We start from the raw sequence: 19,248 nt of genomic DNA, 5'->3' as shown, positions 1-19,248 counted from the left end.
GTGAGCTTCCTCCAGGAGTGGAGCTACAAACTGTTTGCTTGGAACTACCATGATTAGGCTCTTTTGCAGTGGAAGAATCCATTCTTTCCACCTGGAGGCCCTCAGTAGATGCCTCAGCTGAGTCAGCAGGGGTCACAGGTTGATTTTCTTTCAGATTTACTGGTTTGATCTCCTTGTTGTATACATCAAATGGCCAAGTATTGCAGTTTCAGCTTCAACATCAGTCCTTTCCAGTGAACATTCAGGACTGATTTCCTTTAGGATGGGCTGGTTGCATCTCATTTCAGTGCAAGGGACACATAAGAGTCTTCTTCAACACCACCATTCAGAAGCATCAATTCTTCGGGGCTCAGCTTTCTTTATGGTCCAAATCTCACATCTCACATCTCCATACATGACCCCTGGAAAAACCTTAGCCTTGACTATACAGACCTTTGTTGACATAGTAATGTCTCTGCTTTTCAATATGCTGTCTAGATTGGTCTCACCTTTCCTTCCAAGGTGTAAACTTCTTTTAATTTCATGGCTGCAATCACCATCTGCAGTGATTTTGGAGCCCAGAAAAATGAGGTCAATCACTGTGTCCACCATTTCCCCATCTATTGGCCATGCAGTGATGGGACCAGATGCCATGATCTTAGTTTTCTAAATTTGAGCTTTAAGCCAACTTTTAACTCTCCTGTTTCACCTTCATCAAGAGGTACTTTATTGTTCTTCACTTTCTGCAATAGTGTGGTGTCATGTGCGTATCTGAGGCTATTGATATTTCTCCCAGCAATCTTGATTCCAGCCTGTGCTTCCTCCAGCCCACACTTTCATGATGTACTCTGCATATAATTTAAATAAGCAGGGTGATAATATATAGCCTTGACATACTCCTTTCCTTTTGGAACCAGTTTGTTGTTCCATGTCTAGTTCTAACTGTTGCTTCATGACAGGTTTCTCAAGAGGCAGGTCAGGTGGTCTGGTATTCCCATCTCTTTAAGAATGTTCCACATTTTATTCTGATCCACACAGTCAAAGGCTTTGGCATAGTTAGTAGAGCAGAATTAGGTGTTTTCCTGCAATATCTTGCTTTTTTCATAATCCATCAGATGTCGGCAATATGATCTGTGGTTCCTCTGCCTTTTCTAAAACCAGCTTGATCATGTGGAAGTTCATGGTTCACGTATTGCTAAAGACTGGCTTGGAGAATTTTAAGCATTACTTTACTAGCTTGTGAGATGAGTGCAATTGTGCTGTAGTTTGAGAATTGTTTGGCACTGCCTTTCTTTGTGATTACAATGAAAACTGACCTTGTTCATCCTGTGACCACTGCTGAGTTTTCCAATTATGCTGGCATTTTGAGTGCAGCACTTTCACAGCATCATCTTTCAGTATTTGAAATAGCTTAACTGTAATTCCATCAAGTCCACTAGCTTTGTTCGCAGTGATGCTTCCTGAGGCACATTTGACTTCACATTCCAGGATGTCTGGCTCTAGGTGAGTGATCACACCATTGTGATTATCTGGGTCATGAAGATCTTTTTTGCACTGTTCTTCTGTGTATTCTTGCCCTTTCTTCTTAATATCTTCTGCTTCGGTTAGGCACATACCATTTCTGTCCTTTATTGAGCTCATCTTTCATGAAATATTCCCTTGGTATCTCTACTTTTCTTGAAGAGATCTCTAGTCTTTCCCATTCTATTGATTTTCCTATATTTTTTTGCATTGATCGCTGAGGAAGGCTTTCTTATCTCTCTTTGCTATTCTTTCCAACTCTGCATTCAAATAGGTATATCTTTGTTTTTCTCCTTTGCTTTTTGCTTCCCTTCTTTTCACAGCTATCTCAGGCCTCAGACAGTCAGTTTGCTTTTTTGCATTTCTTTTTCTAGGGGAAGGTCTAGATTCCTGTCTCCTGTACAATGTCATGAACCTCTGTCCATCGTTCATCAGGCACTCTGTCTATTAGATCTAGTCCCATAAAACAATTTCTCACTTCCACTGTATAGTCCTAAGGGATTTGATTTAGGTCATACCCAAATGGTCTAGGGCTTTTCTCTACTTTCTTCAATTTCAGTCTGAATTTAGCAATAAGGAGTTCATGATTTGAGCCACCGTCATCTCCCAGTCTTGTTTTTGCTGACTGTATAGAGCTTCTCCATCTTTGGCTGCAAAGAATATAATCAGTGTGATTTTGGTGCCAACCATCTGGTGATGTGCATGTGTAGAATCTTCTTTTGTGTTGTTGGAAGAAGGTGTTTGCTATGACCAGTGTGTTCTCTTGGCAGAACACCTTTGCACTGCTTCCTTCTGTACTCCAAGGCTAAATTTGTGTGTTCCCCCTGGTGTTTCTTGACTCCTACTTTTGCATTCCAGTGCCCTAAAATGAAAATTATGCCTTTTTTGGGTGTTAGTTCTAGAAGGTCTTGTAGGTCTTCACAGAACTGTTGAACTTCAGCTTCTTCAGCCTTACTGATTGGGGCATAGACTTGGATTACCGTTGTATTGAATAGTTTGCCTTGGAAATGAACAGAGATCATACTGCCGTTTTTGAGACTGCATCCATGTACTGCATTTCAGATTCTTTTGTTGATCATGATGTCTACTCCACTTCTTCTAAGGGATTCCTTCCCACAGTAGTAGATATAATGGTCATCTGAGTTAAATTCACCCATTCCAGTCCATCTTAGTTCGCTGATTCTTAGAATGTCAATGTTCACTCTTGTCATCTCCTGTTTGACCACTTCCAATTTGCTTTGATTCATGGACCTAACAATCCAGGTTCCTATGCAATATTGCTCTCTATAGCATCAAATCTTGCTTCTATCACCAGTCCCACTCACAACTGTGTGTTGTTTTGCTTTGGCTCCATCCTTTCATTCTTTCTGGAGTTATTTCTCCACTGATCTCCAGTAGCATATTGGGCACCTATCGACCTGGGGAGTTCATTTTTCAGTGTCCTATCTTTTTGTTTATCATACTGTTAATGGGGTTCTCAAGGCAAGAATACTGAAATGGTTTGCCATTCCCTTCTCCAGTGGACCACATTCTGTCAGACCTCTCCACCGTGACCCATCCATCTAGGGTGGCCCCAAATGGCACGGCTTAGTTTCATTGAGTTAGACAAGGTTGTGGTCCGTGTGACAGATTGGCTAGTTGTCTGTGAATGTGGTTTCAGTCTGTCTGCCCTCTGATGCCCTCTCTCAGCATCTACCACCTTACTTGGGTTTCTCTTACCTTGGATGTGGGTTATCTCTTCACTGCTTCTCCAGCAAAGCACAGCCACTGCTCCTTACCTTGGAAGTAGGGTAGCTCCTCTCGACTGCCACCCCTAATTTTTTCTTGGGGTAATGCCTGTCCGCCACGCTTCTGGGCTGCTGTTGGAGCTGCCATACATCTGCACTGCCATTGCAGCTGAGGGAAGCAATAATTCAACAGCTTATTGTTCCTCATATTGTTTATGTAATTGTGACAGAATCATATGGATGTTAACAGGTAAAAGCAAGACAAGAATTAAAACTATTGTTTTAAAGTAAGCCTTTCAGTGGCTACAAAAATAGGTTCACACATAGCATATACAATGCTGTCTTAAATATTGAACTGAAAGCATAAGTTTGCAACAACTAATTATATTCCCTTTTATTTTAACTTTAAGGAAAAAGTGTACTTCCTCCTCCGAACACTGTAAAGCCTAGAAGCAGTGACAACTTGATGACAGTGACTATTCTGAGGTTTAACATGTAGCTTCTAAATACATTTCCTATCAGACAATCTTAAAGAGATGGCTGATTTCAGGACTGGGTAGAGAAATGGACAAAATAATCTCGGGAATCATGAAGGACCAGAAAACTGAGGGACTTCAAAGACCAGAGGGGACTGGGCAGAATGTTTAGGAATCCAAATGAAAAGGCCAAACATCTACCAGTTTGTTGGGCAGAATGATGTTTCTGCTTCTCAACACACTGTTTATCTTTCTCATAGCTTTCCTGCCAAGAAGCTAATGTCTTCTTATTTCATGGCTGTAGGCACCATCCACAGCAGTTTTAGAAGCTAAGATGAAGAAATATGTCAGTGCTTCCACATTTTATCCTTCTATTTGCCATGAAGGATGGGGCTGGATCCCATGATCTTAGTTTTTCAATATTGAATTTTAAACTGGCCGAATGTGTCCAAATGTTAACAGGAAACATGTAATTTGTCACTGTGATAGACTGCTAGGACACCAACTCACCATTCTGAGCACTGAGAAAGGAAGATAATCATCAATACTTAAGCTATTTTTGTTTCTATTAAACATAGGTTATGTAACTCCAAACAGTTCCAGGAAAACAAGCTAGACTTTCCCTTCTGGGAATGATGAGAGAGTGATGGGGAGCAGCTGTAATATAGATGAAGCTTCACTCACTGGACTGCAGCTCACCTCCGTCTGTGGAGGTCTGGTTCCTAACAGACCAAGGCCTGGTACTGGTCCTGACCCACTGTGCTGGTATTGTGGACTTTTGCTCTAAGACCAATAGTGGGACATTCTGTAAGACAAACCGCCTTGCTTCCTCCCTGTTTCTGAACAAATAAATGACATCAAAATTGGGAGAGGAAAAGTTATTCTGTCTTAAAGGAGAACAACTAAGTGAAACATATGACTACATTCTTTAAAAAAACTGAAAAGACATCTGCTTTTTGAGAATCAGGGAAATTTGCACATGGACTGGATATAAAATGTTCATTTTATGGGGCACAAAAGAGCATTTTTTTTCATATCCTATCATTCTACCACAAATATTCATTGTGTACATTTGGTGAAATGTTCAACTTTTACCTAAAATACTTCAGGTAAAATGAGTAAACCTTCAAAGAGAGAATGAAATGATAGTCTGTGTTGATGTAAAAACAGATAGCTGCTATGCTATGCATAGCTGCTATGGATTGAATTGTGTCCACCCTTGACTCCCAATGTGATGGTGATAAGAAGTATGGACTTAAAGATGTACCAGGTTGACATGGGATTTTTATGGTGATCCCTCATGATGGGGTTAGCCTCTCCTTCGTTTTCTCTCTTATTCTTCTTCTTCTTCCTTCCCTTCTGCCACCATAGGTGAGAACATAGCAAGAAGAGAAAGACTGATGCAAGTCAAGAATGTCTTCACTGGGAACTCAACTGGCCACCACCTTGATGTTGCATAGTCCCCAGTCTATGACAACCTGTGGGACTAAGAAGATAGTTTTATAGTTATTGTTGATGAATGATGAAATATATGATTCATGATACTCTTCTTTCTTATATTTGTTATGTTTAAAATTATTTTGCAGTAAGAAGTTTATGGAAAGTCCATTTTGAAGTTTCTCTCTTAGTGATACCCTGAGGAGCCCAAGATAATAGATTCAGGCAGGTCCTAAATGAATGACTGGTTGGAGGACCACATGATCCTTACTCCAACTCATCTCTTGTCATCTGAAAACTGTCCCCCACACCTAACACCCTTACCACCCTCATCCCCAATCTTCATCTCCGTTCCTCTCCTAAGCTGAGTCATCTAGCTGGCGATGTTGATGACTCAGGACAGGGTCTGGAAGCAGAAGGAATGTGGACATTTTTAGAAAGAATAAACTGGGAAGACCAGTCTCGGTTTTCCCTTCTTTAGTGCCATCTTCAGGTGAGGGATTGGGCCTGGGTAGGGAGGGAACCACAAGTTTGACTGCCTAGATATCTACAAGAGAAGGTCAAAGGAATTCAGAACCCAGTAACCAGGAGGTGGACAGCTTGCACAGGACCCAGGAGAGAAGGAAAAAAACCATTGGGAAAAAGAATAGTGCCTACATGAGGGCAAGACTTTCTTGAGACTTCCGTTTAAACTTGGAGGTCACGTCCTTCCTGCTGGAATTCCTGCTCCAGATGTGGAGGGGAGAGAGCTGTACTTACTGCTAATGAGTCACAGGGAGAGGGACAGCGTCCCCCAGAGGCCCTTTGATTCCACTCTAAATGTGGGTATCATCCTAAGCCAGAGAGCAAATGGCAGGTCATCCAAAAGATGACCTACTTTAAATAGTATTTATAATACTACAAAATTTGTCTAAGAGTCCTGGTATATCTAGTTCCCAGAGTTTTTTGGAGAGATGATTCATCAGCCTAATTTGGGTTTCTGCTGAGGATCTACAAGAATCCCCATTGCTAACTTCTGATTTATAATTACCTGATCTCATCCCACAGAATCCAAATGATGGTAAGTTCCAGTGCACAAGGCCTCTAAGGTACTCGATGGCACAGCAGCTGTGTGCCAAGTGGTCTACCGCTCTCAGTCCTGAGACCAGGACCCATGAACATCACCAGACAGTTACATCTCCCTGCCCACCAGAGGCAACCTCATCATCCTCAGCAACAGCCACCTCTGAGCCACTTGTCCACTGATTGGCATTGAACCTCATTCTGGAAAAAATGTTCTGGTGCATGTCAAGTTTCCCTCACCCAAAAAATGGGAAACTGAACCCTGAGCTGTATGACTCATCTTAGCTGCAGGTAATTTAGTGAAGACATGGGACCCAGGAACTCTTGTTCCCAGGCTAGGAGACTTCCAGGAAGGGAAAGATGAGAGAAAACTCCATTGCATTCACTGCTGGGTAGCTCTCAGATGTCTGAAAGCACCAGAGTGGAAGTTTCTTTCACGTTGCCCCTCAAATCTGGCTCCGATTTTATCAGCAGACCTGCCTCCATGTAGCAGCAGGAATGGAATATTCAGGGTTGTTTCTTCTGGGTTTCAGGAACAGTGAGAGAACCCAAGCTGTAGTGACCCTAGGAGGTCATCATGCAGGTGGTGACTGACTCACCCCCAACTCAGATCCCCAGATCTCCCTCTCCTCCCTCACACAAGACAGACCCTTGGCTGACTGGGCAACATTAACCTGCATTCACGTGAGAAGATTTATCTTCTCAACTTTCTGGCAACTTAGATATGTGTCTTATGTTTCCTCGGGGAACCACTGGCTGAGCGAGGTCAGGGTCTGAGACTAGCCTGGATGCAGGGGATGTGTTCCCACTTTGATGCTCCAAACACACCTTGGAGATTCAAAGGCCTTGAGAGAATTGCAATCACCCTTATATTTTGTAGGTACTTTGCTTTATGAATCTGGTTGGAGAAAAAGGACAGAAACACAGGACAAAGCTGGACATCTCTGGGTCTCAGCTGACTGTGAGGTGAGTTCCAGCCACCAGGCTTCACAGTCAGGTGCTGATGTTATTCACAAGCCATCTTTGAAGAAGCAAAAGAGGAAAGAGTTTTGGGCAGAAAGCAGTGTGGTCAAAGGGCAGTGGGAATCACACAGGGCAAGATGAAACAAAAGTCATTACTTGTTTCTTTGCCATATCAGTTCCCTGGCATTTCTACTTCTGAGAACAAGTATATGGAGATAGTCAGAGGCATCGGTGGTGCCCCTGGCACCTGACTCTCATGGTGATAACCAGTTTGTGGACAAGTCCAGAGTATGTTCAGCATCGTGATAACCCCAGGTTCTCCCTTCTTGGAAAGGCTGACATGGTTCATTGCTGCTAACTCACAAGTGAAGCATGGGATGAGGTCATGGTGGTTGACCTGTAGGCCAGGTTCCAAGCATGGAAGGAAGATTGGCAGTGGGAGGGTAGCCATTCATTAAATTTGGTTACATTGGTTTAGCAGAGGCTACTTCCCACATCTACAATGTTTTTCTCCCAGCTTTTTGCATGGCCAGGTCCTTCTCAACATTTACCATCATCTCAAATGAGTCTCTCTCAGGCTTGCTTTCCCTGGCCACTCCACTCTCACAAGCACAGACCCTGATCCAAAAAGTGCCTATAGACACTTCCCTCCATCAAAACAATAGTTATAGTTGCCAGTGTGGGAAGGTGGGAGAGGGACAAATTGAGAATTTGAGATTAATTTATGTATACTACTTTATTTAATAGATAATCAACAAAGACCTACTGTATTGCACAGGAATTCTGCTTAATAGTCTGTAATATCCTGTATGGGAAAAGAATCTAAGAAACAATTGATACATGTGTATGTATAAGGAAATTAATTTCCCATAGAAATAATACAGTGCTGTAAATCAACTACACTCCTATATAAATTAAAAGCCAAATGTAAAAAAAAAAATGCTTACATATAGAGACCCATGGAGTTCTTTAGACTTGCAGGATTTCAGATATGATGCTGGAGAATGCAGACTGGGTGCAGAGATCTGGACATTATCTGAGGTTGCATTTTCCTGAGCTTTGGTGCCTTTTGCTTCCAGTGTCACCTTTGATTTGTCTTTGGAGGATCTAATAGAAGGGCTGGAGACACCAGCTGGCTGGTAATTGAAGGATGAGAGGAAGGCACTAGTGGGAAAGTGAAATCCCAGCTCCGTAGCCATGAGTTGGGACATGTTTGAGGCACAACTTATATCCCATGTTCACTGTGAAAACAAGCTGTAGCTTCCCTCTCCATGACTTCCATGATATCAGACCCAGACTGATTTAATCCTTTTTCACGTCCTGCTTCCCCTGAGACCTCATTGATTTCTCTGGGAGAATCTTTTATTTTTTAATTTTTTTTTTTTTTAAATTTTGCCAACACTAGGCGTTCATTGCGGAGAAGGCAATGACACCCCCTTCCAGTACTCTTGCCTGGAAAATCCCATGAATGGAGGAGCCTGGAAGGCTGCAGTGCATGGGATCGCTAAGGATCAGGCAAGACTGAGCAATTTCACTTTCACTTTTCACTTACATGCATTGGAGAATGAAATAACTATCCTTTCCACTGTTCTTGCCTGGAGAAACCCAGGGACGGGGGAGCCTGGTAGGCTGCCGTCTATGGGGACACACAGAGTCGGACAAGACTGAAGTGACTTAGCAGCAGAAGTAGGCCTTCATTGCTGCTCAGGACTTCTATATTTTCAGCAAGCAAGGGCTACTCTGTAATTGCAGTTCATTGGCTTTTAAATCCTTTGCTTCTCTTGATGTAGATCACAGGGCCTAGGTCACTCATGCTCAAGAGATATGGATTACCTGCTTAGTTGCCCTGGGGCATTTTCAATCTTCCCAAACACTCAAATGCACATCTTAAGCACTGGATCAAAAGGGAAAGCTCTCTGGAAGGAATTTGAAATAAATCACTTTTACATGAAACTTGGCACCATGGCCCATTTATGAGGAAACTGATAGAGGATTGTCCCTGCTTCAAGCAACCTCCTGAGACCAGGACTGATTTAGGTTCCCATCCCAGGTATCCTTACAGCATCTTCAAACTGTCCTGCCATGTTGCTTTGTTCTTGTTTGAGTTTCTGAAACCCATACTAGACCATAGCTTCCAGAAGTCAGGGCTGTCACCTAACACACTTGTAAGTATACATCAGTAGATCTTGTCTTGTTATACCAGACTCTAATGTCAAGACAAGGCTAAAACAAAGATCACTTATTCTGTTGAGCGTTAGCTTACAGGTTCAACTACTGTAATCAAACCTTAAATAGCATTGTCTTAAATGCAATACAATTTTAATTCTCTTTCTTATACTATTAGTGCAGGTCTCTCCACAGAAATGAGATCCACTTCTTTCTTGTTACATTTTCCACCTGTGCTACTTACCTCTGGTCTAATATGGATGTTCCAGCCCCTGTCACATGTGCATTCCAGCTAGTGGGACAGAAAATAATACTTCCATTTGGAAGTGACATATCACCTCTACTCAAATTCCACGGGTTGAAGTATGTCCCATGGTCATAGCAAACCTGGGAGTGGTGGGCACACAGAAGGGCAAGGGAATGTGATCCTACCACAGAACATTCATGATGAGTAACAAGGACCAACACCCTTCATTTATGTGCCTGTAATTCATTCTTCTTTGGTTTTCCCCACACAGCTTTCAGCTTATTTTGGACTGTAGATATGGATGGATGAGGTTATAAGAGAGAAAATGGCCCAAGCTGTACAAATATGAAGAAAACAAGAAAGGAAAGAAGACAAGAAAGCATAAAAATGCACAATTTATAGGAAAGTAAGCTTATAATCATAATTTTGCAGTTATAAAATTTATGTATACCTGTAGTTGGTGAATCAATTTATTAAATAAAAAATGAGAGAAATGTAATATATAAATATATTCACTAAACCCAACAAAATAATAAGGCTAGATCACATTAAACACATAGTAGTATCAGGATTAGTTTGGATGCACATTGCAAAATACTAAAACAACCATAACTTTAGCAAGATAAACTTGATTTTTCTCTCCCACTGAAACAAAGCTGGAGGTGGCCCAGTGAGAGCTTGGGTGGTATCCATCTTCATCATTACATGATTGACCAACACAACTGCAGGTGTTCTAGCCATCACAACTAAAACCCAGGGAGCAATTAGGAAGAAGGTAGGGAATGGAAGAGACTCATCTCTCAGCTAAATCAGTTCCTTGAAAGCAGTCTTCCAAAAAATCCCTCTTACAGGTCTACTTGCATCTCTGTCACAAGTCTGTACCAAGAGCATGGGTGGGCAGGAAATGCAGTCCTGTAGCTACTGGGCTCATGGATATATAACAAACTAGTTTCAGTTTTGAAAAAGAAGCAGAGAATAGATCATTTTGTAGGCAACCAGCAGTTTCTGCCTTAAAGAACAAACCTTTTATGAATATATTAGGCTGAACAGCTGGGCACAGTGCAGGAGCCAGGAGGAAGCAGCAGCAATGAGAGACAGCTGGATGGATCTGAACTGTGCTCCAGGAAAAAAAAAAAAAAAAAAGACAGACTGGTTAGTAGAGATCTTCTAAGTACTTAAGTGAGGATTATACATACCACATGACCCAATTTGTTTTGAAAACTGCTTTTCCAACTCAGGTCCCAAATTTCTCTCAATTCTTCAGCTTCTAAATACCTTGTCTTTGTTACCTCACATTCTGACCTTCCTGTCTCACCTTCCTTATTTCTGTTCACATTACTTTACCATCCAGTCACCAGCATTACAAGATGCAGTACTAAGGAGTTAGCAACACTTTCTAGAAGTGTGTAGAAACACAATGACTATATCTACTTTAATATTAGTTTCTCATGATCAAGGTCTATTGAAGGACTGATATGCCTAGAATTATGGAAATCTCATGTTTCCTCTAAAATCCCAACCAAGAATATGACTTCTTGGACCTGGAGGGAATTCGCTTACTTTTGGACTTACAAGTCTTAGCAGGACAGTAAGTCCCCTGTGTATGAACAAGTTACATTTCAAAAGGGTGTTCAAAAATCCCAATTTCTTCATAAGTCCAGGGAAGTTACTTAGACAGCCAACTAAGACAAATGGCTATGTGTTACTGCAGTTTAATAGCTTTATGATAGTTTTCACACAAATAATACATAAAAAACAAACACAAACAATAAAAGAAACATTTTTAATCTTGCAGCACCTGGATAGGGCATAGCAAACCACTCCAGTATTCTTATCTGGAGAATCCCCATGGCAAGAGGAGCCTGGCTGACTACAGTCCATATGTTGCCAAAGTTGAACACAGCTGAGCAACTAAGCACACTTTTAAAAATAGAATAGTAGTACCATTTACATTACCACTGCATTTATGCTTCCTTTCAGACATCGGCTGCAGCCGAGCACTAAACACAGGTGGCTGTGGCCGGCACACTAAGCGCAGCCGAGAGGAGCTACCCCACGTTCGAGGTCAGGGGCAGCGGCCTAGAGTGCCACGCTGAGACGGTGCAGTAACGGCCAAGAGGAGCTACCCCGTGTCTGAGGCCAGGGGCGGCAGCCAGGAGGAGCTACCCCACATCCAAGGAGCGGTGGCTGCGTGAGCACAGGAGGGCCTAGAGGAGCCATCCCACCTTGAAGGTCAGGAAGCGCAATGTTGAGGAGATACCCCTCATCTAAGGTAAGGAGCAGCCGTGAAGAGATACCTCAAGCCCAAGGTAAGAAAAACCCAAGTAAGATGATAGGTGTTGCAAGAGGGCATCAGAGGGCAGACACACTGAAACCATACTCACAGAAAACTAGTCAATCTAATAATACTAGGACCACAGGCTTTTCTAACTCAATGAAACTAAGCCATTCCTGTGGGGCAACCCAAGATGGGTGGGTCATGGTGGAGAGGTCTGACAGAATGTGGTCCACTGGAGAAGGGAATGGCAAACCACTTCAGTATTCTTGCTTTAGAACCGCATGAACAGTATGAAAAGGAAAAATGATAGGATACTGTAAGAGGAACTCCCCAGGTCAGTAGGTGCCCAATATGCTACTGGAGATCAGTGGAGAAATAACTCCAGAAAGAATGAAGGGATGGAGACAAAGCAAAAACAATACCCAGCTGTGGATGCGACTGGTGATAGAAGCAAGGTCTGATGCTGTAAAGAGCAATATTGTACAGGAATCTGGAATGTCAGGTCCATGAATCAAGGCAAATCTGAAGTGGTTAAACAAGAGATGGCAAGAGGGAACGTCGGCATTCTAGGAGTCAGCGAACTAAAATGGACTGGAATGGGTGAATTTAATTCAGATGACCATTGCCAGGAGAAATATCAATAACCTCAAATATGCAGATGACACCACCCTTATGGCAGAAAATGAAGAGGAACTAAAAAGCCCCTTGATGAAAGTGAAAGAGGAGAGTGAAAAAGTTGGTTTAAAACTCAACATTCAGAAAACGAAGATCATGACATCCGGTCCCATCACTTCATGGGAAATAGATGGGGAAACAGTGGAAACAGTGACAGACTTTATTTTGGGGGGCTCCAAAATCACTGTAGATGGTGATTGCAGCCATGAAATTAAAAGACGCTTACTCCTTGGAAGAAAAGTTATGACCAATCTAGATAGTATATTCAAAACCAGAGACATTACTTTGCCAACTAAGGTCCGTCTAGTCAAGGCTATGGTTTTTCCTGTGGTCATGTATGGATGTGAGATTTGGACTGTGAAGAAGGCTGAGCCCTGAAGAATTGATGTTTTTGAACTGTGGCATTGGAAAAGACTCTTGAGAATCCCTTGGACTGCAAGGACATCCAACCAGCCCATTCCGAAGGAGATCAGCCCTGAGATTTCTTTGGAAGGAATGATGCTAAAGCTGAAGCTCTGGTACTTTGGCCACCTCATGTGAAGAGTTGACTCATTGGAAAAGAGTCTGATGCTGGGAGGGATTGGGGGCAGGAGGAAAAGGGGACGACACAGGATGAGATGGCTGGATGTCATTACTGACTTGATGGACTTGAGTCTGAGTGAACTCCGGGAGTTGGTGATGGTCAGGGAGGCCAGGCATGCTGCAATTCATGGGGTTGCAAAGAGTTGGACATGGCTGAGCAACTGAACTATAATGAACTCAGACATCATAGGCTTGAAATAAAAATACTGCAATATTGTACTCCGTCGGGTTCCCTTGTAGCTCATTCGGTAAAGAAACTCCCTGCAATGCAGGAGACCAGTGTTCAATCCTTTGGTTGCAAAGATCCCCTGGAGAAAGAAATGGCAATGCACTCCAGTGTCCTTGCTGGAAAAATCTAATAGACAGTGGAGCCTGGTGGGCTGCAGTCCATGGAGTGGCAAAGACTCAGGCCTGACTGAGCGACTAACGCTTATTATGCTCCATACAGTTCTGTACAGTAAAGTGCACAAAAGCACACCCACTAGTCTGGGATGTGCCCACGATCATGTGTCAGATCTGTGAACTAACTGATGTGATTGCACATTAAAATGCACTTTTATATGTTTGAAAGTTTTCAACTTGAAGGTTTGTTGGTAACAGACTTGCTACACAGGTGTTCAGTGATTGTATATACTGAATGAACAAGAGAGGAGAGCAAGGAGCAGCCGGTTGTTTCCATTTTTGCATGTGTTATGGCACTCTGATTAGGAATTCCACTGAGCGTAATTGAGGCCCGGTGTATGGGAACAGCACTGCAAGTGACAGAAGACCAGGATTCCAGGAGGTGGCAAAAGAGCCATGGTTGGTTGAAAAGAGCCAAGAGTAAGAATTAGGAGGAAACAAGTTTTCACTGGTTTATGTGAAAGACTCGGCAAATATCATCTGAATTTGTTTATAGTGATTGAGCATTGGTTTAGAGGAGCGGTCTCAGTGTGAGCAAAGAGAGGAAAATGAACCATGAAAATCGATCATGTGTCCCAAGTCAAGTATATCTAGTATTGAAGAGATGTAAGTCCTGTCAATTTACCAGCTCCTTACTGGAAAGCATTAGAGTAGTAAAAGAGGGAAGGTCCAGATTATGCTAGCAACTTTTTCTTCTTCTGTCCAGTGAACATTGATTTCTAATGTCATTTCTTTATAAACAGAGGATGTATTTCATACGATTGAAGGCTTCTAATTTACTGTTACATATAAACTTTTGGTGCTTTTCTGTGCCCAGGCACATGGGGCCCTGGAGCCTGGCAGGCTCTGTTTCAGCTACAGAGTGCAGTGCATGGGGATCTGCTGTTGTCTGGGGCCTGGGGTATATCTTCAGTCTGGGTTCACACCTGAGGGGTTAACTCTAGTTGGGTTTAATTCGATCATCTTGCTCTTTATCTTTAGTTTGTCCCATGTTCTTTCTTCCCATGTCTCTTTTTATCCCTTACTTCTTTGTGAGTGAGTAGTTTTTATGATTCTCTTTTATAGACTTTGTCACTTAATTAACTGTTACTTTTTTTAAGTAGTTTTAAGATCCCTGGTATGCATTTTAACTTTCCAGTCTATCATTAATTATGATAATCATTGAGTTATTAAATTATATATTTATTTATCTATCATTTATTTGGCTGTGTTGGGTCTTTGTGTGGCATGGAGGATCTTCCTTGTGGTAGGGACTCTCTATTTGAGGAGGGCAAGCTCAGTACTTGCAGCGTGTAAACTCTATTTGAGACATGGAGGCCTGGTTACTCAGTGGCACGTGGGATTTGAGTTCTCTGGCAAAGAAACAAACCAGCATCCCCTGCATTGGAAAGCAGATCCTGAACCACTGGACCACTGGGAAAGTCATTATATTTACCTTTTAATATGTACTACCTGTTGATCATTTGGGCTACTGTTCTTTCCCCCTGTATATTGAGATTTCCACTTCCTTTTAAATTCTTTCTGTCTTGAGACCTTTTATAAAACATTTATTACATTGGTCTGTTGGTGGTGATGCTGTCTTGTAGTTGTTGTATGTCTGAGAAAGTATTTTATCTTGTTTTTGATATGTATTATTCATGGGTATAGAGTTCTGAGTCAATTCTATTTCTCTCAGCACTCTAAGATATGGTGCCAGTGTCCTCTGGCTAGCATTGTTTCACATGCCTGATCTGCTGTCATTCCCATTTTCTGTTCTGCTGTGTCTGTTTTTCCTTCTGGTTACATTTGTTTGGTTGATTGTTTTAAGCAAGGAATTGTCATGTTCCTTTATGTAGTTGTCATACTTATTGTCCATAAGTTAGTTGAGCTTCTGTGTTAATGGGTTTAATGCTTTCATCATGTCTGGAAAAGTTTCAGCCAGTAATTATGAAGTTCTTTTCTCTATTCTCCTTTAACATCCTGTTGGATTCCATCTACATATATTTTAGTATTCTTAAAGTTGTTTCAAAGTTCTGTGATGGACAATTACTTTTTTCCCACATTCTTTCCATTATTATTTTCTGTGTCTCTATTTAACATACTCAATAATCTTCAGCTTCATGAATATAAGGATTATTGCCATAATAAGCATTTTAATGTCTTTCCCTTCTAATTATGGCAATGCATATTTTTAACTGTGTTTTTACTAATTGATTTTTCCATCATTATGGATATTTACTTTTCTTTGCACATCTGGAATTTTTTTTTAATTTATATATCTTAATTAGAGGATAATTACTTTACAACATTGTTAAGGAACTAGGACAAATAATTTCACAATTTATATGGAAATTTTAAATTGGATGTTGAATGTGGTCATTTTTACCCTTTGGATGCTGGATGTTTTTAAATTATTATAAATTATTCTTGGCACTGTTTGCAAACAATGCTAATTTCTTGGAAACAGTTGTACTTTTTGAAAGCTTGCCATTCAGCTTTTTAAGCTGAGATGAGACCAGCCATTAGACCAGGTTTATTATTCCCCATAGCAAGGCAATATTGTCTTCAAGGCCCTACATATGTCATGGGAATTATAAATAATTTCCACTCTGGTGGGTGAGGACACAGTTAGACTTGGCTCAGTTTGAGACTCAAGGGTTGTTCCCTATAATTCTTACCATTACTATCATCTCTCCACTGAAAACTGAGGGTATCATCTGTACCTTCCCACAGTTCTATCTGTGTAGCTTTCTCCTGTGAACTCTTAACTATCTAGAGTCTCAAATCTCTATCCTTGGGGAGACGGTTTATCTCTGCCTAGATACTCCCTCCATGTATGTGTTGTAAACTATTTCTAGAGTTGAGGCAATTGTAGAGTTCACCTTGCTTGCCACCACCACCACACACCCCCCCCCCCCCGCCCCCGCAGGAATCCATTCTCTGCTGTCAGATGTTTGATGTAAAAAACTACTCTTTCATTTATGTTGTCTATTTTGGAGTTGTTTGAGAAAGGAGGATAAATGTGTCCTTTGCTCCCCTGTGTCTACCAAAATGGAGGTCTCCTTGCAATCAGAACTCACTGAATGCCTTGTGAATGCTAGGTACTGACTCTGTGCATGGGTGCAGACTTGATTGGGGATAAGAGTTGGGCCTTAAGGAGCCCCAGTCTTGCTGGAGAAACATGCCAGTTGCAAATAGTATTTGCTATGGGGTATGTTGAATTCAGTTCAGTCACTCAGTCTTGTCTGACACTTTGCAACGCATGCACTGCAGCACTCCAGGCTTCCCTGCCCTTCAGCAACTCCAGAAGCTTGCTCAAACTCATGTCCATCAAGTCAGTGATGCCATCCAACTGTATCATCCTCTGTCATCCTCTCCTCCTCCTGCCTTCAATCTTTCCCAGCAACTGGGTCTTTCCTAATGAGTCTGTTCTTTACAACAATTGGCCAAAGTATTGGAGCTTCAGGTTCAGATTCAATTCTTCCAATGAATATTCAGAATTAATTTCCTTTAGCATTGACTGTTTGGATCTCCTTGCAGTCCAAGGGACTCTCAAGCATCTGGTCCAACACCACAGTTCAAGAGCATCAATTCTTCATCACTCACCACTCATTATGGTGCAGCTGTCACATCCATACACGCCAACTGGGAAAATTATAGCTTTGATTACACTGAACTCCTTTAGCAAAGTAATGTCTCTGCTTTTAAAAATCCTAGGTTTGTTATAGCTTTTCTTCAAACAAGAAAGCATCTTTTAATTTCATAGCTGCAGTCATCATCTGCAGTGATTTTGGACCCACTAAAAATAAAGTCTCTCACTGTTTCTATTGTTTCTTATTCTGTTTGTCATGAAGTGATGTGATGAAATGCCATGACATTCTTTTTCTGAATGGGGATTTTAAGCCACATGTTTCACTCTCCTCTTTCACTTTCATCAAGAGGCTCTTTAGTTCCTCTTCACTTTCTGCCATGAGGGTGCTGTCATCTGCATATTTGAGATTATTGTTATTTCTCCTGGAAATCTTGATTCCAGTTTGTGCTTCATCCAGTTGGACATTTCTCATGATGTACTCTGCATATAAGTTAAGTAATCAGGGTGACAATATACAGCCTTGACATACTCCTTTCCTGATTTGGAACCAGTCTTTTGTTCCATGTTCGGTTCTTGCCGTTGCTATTCAACCTGCATACAGATTTCTCAGAAGGCAGATAAGATGGTCTGGTATTCCAGTCTCTGTAAGTTGTCCACAGTTTGTTGTGATCCACACAGTCAAAGCCTTTTTCATAGTCGATGAAGCAGAGGTAGGTGTTTTTCTGCAATTCTTTTGCTTTTTCTATGAACCAGTGGATGTTGACAGTTTGATCTCTGGCTCCTCTGCCTTTTCTTAATCCAGCTTGAACACAGGGAATTTCACAGTACATTTACTGTTGAAGACTTGCTTGGAGAAATTACTTTGGTAACATGTGAGATGAGTGTAACTGTGGGAGATGAACATTCTTTGAAATAGCCTTTTTTTTTTTTTTGATTGGAATGAATATGATCTTTCCTGTCCTGTGGCCACTGCTGAGTTTTCCAAATTGGCTAGCATACTGAGCGAAGAAGTTTAATAGCATCATATTTTAGGATTTGAAATAGATCAACTGCAGTTGAATCATCTCCACTAGCTTTGCTCCTAGTTATACTTCTGAAGGTCCACTTGATGTGCATCTCAGGATCTCTAGCTCAAGGTGAGTGATCACACCATTGTGATTATCTGGGTCACTAATTTCTTTTTTGTACTGTTCAATATATTCTTTCAACGTCTTCTTAATATCTTCTGATTCTGTTCCGTCCATAACATTTCTGTCCTTTATTGTGCCCACCTTTGCATATAATGTCCCCTCCCTATCTTAATTTTCTTGATGAGACATCTGATCTTTCCCATTTTGTTGTTTTCCTCTATTTCTTTGCACTGATAACTTTGGAAGGCTTAAAAAAAAATCTCTCCTTGCTATTCTTTGGAACTCTGCCTTCAGATGGGTATGTCTTTCTTCTCTCCTTTCCCTCCTGCTTCTCTTCTTTCCTAAGTTATTTGTAATGCCTTCTCAGACAAACTTTTTGCACTTCTTTTTCTTAGGGATGGTCTTGATATGATATGTGTACAGATGAAAAAACGAAGATTATGACATCCCATTCCATTACTTCATGGCAAATACATGGAGAAACAATGAAAACAGTTACAGGCTTTATTTTCCTGGGCTCTAAAATCACTGGAGATAGTGACTGCAGCTGTGAAAAAAGAGAGGCTGATCCTTGGAAGATAAAGCTATGAAAAACATAGATAGCATACTAAAAAGCAGTGGCATTGCTTTACCAGCAAAGGTCTGTATAGCCAAAGCTATGGTTTTGCCAGAAGTTGTGATGGATGTGAGAGTTGGACCATAAAGAAAGCTGAGCACCAAAGAATTGGTGCTTTTAAACTCTGGTGTTAGACAAGACTCTTGAGAGCCCCTTGGACTACAAGGAGACCCATCCAGTCCACCCTAAAGGAAATAAGTCCTGAATACTCATTGGAAGGGCTGATGCTGAAGCTCAACCTCCAATACTATGGCCACATGATGGGAAGTACTGACTTATCAGAAAAATCCCCAATGCTGGGAGAGATTAAAACAGGAGGCAAACGGGAAGACAGAAGATGAAATTGTTGGGTGGCATCACCAACTTGATGAACATGAGTTTGAGCAAGCTCCAGAAGTTGGTGATGGACAGGGGAG

Source organism: Ovis canadensis, chromosome 21 (genome assembly GCF_042477335.2).
Source record: "Ovis canadensis isolate MfBH-ARS-UI-01 breed Bighorn chromosome 21, ARS-UI_OviCan_v2, whole genome shotgun sequence".
In the NCBI taxonomy this organism is placed as follows: Eukaryota; Metazoa; Chordata; class Mammalia; order Artiodactyla; family Bovidae; genus Ovis; species Ovis canadensis.
The sequence above is the reverse complement of the archived record's forward strand: the minus strand, read 5'-3'. Positions refer to the sequence as shown.